This window comes from Echinops telfairi, unplaced genomic scaffold, assembly GCF_000313985.2.
Source record: "Echinops telfairi isolate 266 unplaced genomic scaffold, ASM31398v2 ScPeMD7_70;HRSCAF=299, whole genome shotgun sequence".
Taxonomy (NCBI): Eukaryota; Metazoa; Chordata; class Mammalia; order Afrosoricida; family Tenrecidae; genus Echinops; species Echinops telfairi.
This window is the reverse complement of record NW_022103968.1, coordinates 67,525,293-67,527,200: the sequence shown is the minus strand read 5'-3', so window position 1 is coordinate 67,527,200 and position 1,908 is coordinate 67,525,293.

The following is a 1,908-nucleotide window of genomic DNA, read 5'->3' as shown; positions in this document are numbered from 1 at the left end:
CAGGGAGCTGCTAAGGCAGCTGCACCCTGGTGCGACCATCACAAAGCAAGAGACCCTAGAACTAGAAAGGCGAGGCTCACCACCCATTTATCCCTCTGCCTTTCAATTAGCCTCACATGTGATTATCGGCTAGGTTGGCACAATTAACTAACTCAACGTCTAACACAATTAACTAACTCAATGCAGTGCCAACTCCTGAGCCACAGTCTGAAGTCTGTTTTCCAGAATTCCTCTGGGACTTTGTTGTTTTGCTCCCCTTGCTTCTCTGTTGTGCTCCTTGGTGTGTGTGGGGTGGGGAGTCAGACCAGGCACAATTCCTGCACTGTGTCTTTGGTGCTGCCCCCCCAGTTGGTAGTTCTTAATAACCTGCTCTATTTCTTCTTTTGTTATGGGTCTGTTGGGTTTTTCAATATGTCTGCATTAATTTGAGTGGGTGATGTGTTTCTAGGTATCTGTCCATTTCTTCTAGATTGTCGAAATTGTTTGAATGCAGTTTTTCACAGTAGTGTGTTATTATTTCATTAGCTCTGTTGTAATCTCACTGTTTTCATCTCTTAATCTGGATATTTACATATTTTATTCCCCCCCCCCTTTGTTGAGTTTTCTAGTGGACTATTTTGTTAATCTTTTCAAAGAACCAACTTCCCGTCTTGTTGATTTTTCTTTTTTCATATTGTTTACGTCTGCTTTGATCCTTATAATTTGTTTCTTCCCTTTATTGCCGTGATTGTGTTGTCTTTCTTCTAGTTCTTGGAGGTGTTGTGTTAGGGTGTTGATTTTAGATTTTGCCTCGTTTTTCATGTGTGTGTTGATAGCTATAAATTGGCCTCTGATGATTGCATTCACTGTATCCCAACTGTTTTGATATGTTGTGTTATCGTTCTTGTTTATCTCAAGGAAATTTTAAATTTCCTCCTTTGCTACTGTCATTAAAGTTTTATTTCATAGCACCTCTTTTAACCTACTAAATAGCACTACCCAACCCTCCCTTTGTTTAGTGGGGTAAAAGGAGGGATATTAGACCCCCAAATTCCTGTCTTTCAATGAGGAAGAAACGGATACTGATATTTCATAGAAATACTACTTTTAAAAATGTAAGAATTGTCGGCTTTTGGTTTTATGAAGATGAGAAGGAAAGAAAAGGTTTAACGAGAAGAAAAGAGAAACTAAGGGATAGATTAATAGTGCTATGAAATAAAACTTTAGCTACTTGGAGTAAAGAATGGAAAATTAAAGGAAAGGTAGGGCAAGAGACGAAAGCTTTAAGCATAATAATAGGAAAATAATATTAGAGTAAGATGCTAGAGAGCTGGGTTCTAAGCTTTGCCCAGAAACTTTGTCTCTGTTGTGGGTGCTAACTTTTGGGTAAATGGTGGGTTAAGGGACTAGAAAACAAACAAATGAAATGGAAAGTTAAAAAGTAAAGTAATTTTTTGTTACTCCTGTCCTTACGTATACTTACAAATGGGGCAGTTCTGGTTGAGGATGAATGACAGGAATACTGCACAACTGTGTTTTAAAGGGGAGGGTAGAGGACCGATAGAACACAGACCAACAACAACACCCGCAAAAAGAGCAGCGGGAGGCCACGCCTTGCCTTGGGGGGCAGGACTGTGTGGTGCACAGGTCTTTTAAGCAGTTGGGGACAGTGCCTGGTAATAGGATGTTGGCAGATCTTGTTGGGTGTCAGACTAGGGTTGAGATTCAGGCTAGGGCGGTGATTTTGGCCTCTGGTATGGCTGTGAGTCCTGTTTTCTTGTGATTTAAGTGAATTACCTTGAGAGAACAGCTCTCTGGTGAATCAGGTAGAGAGGAGAGGGTTCGCTCTTTTCAGATGGTGGGAGTGACCAGGTGGGGATGGGGCAATGGGCTCTATACCTACCACCTATTTAGGTTGCCCAGGAGGGG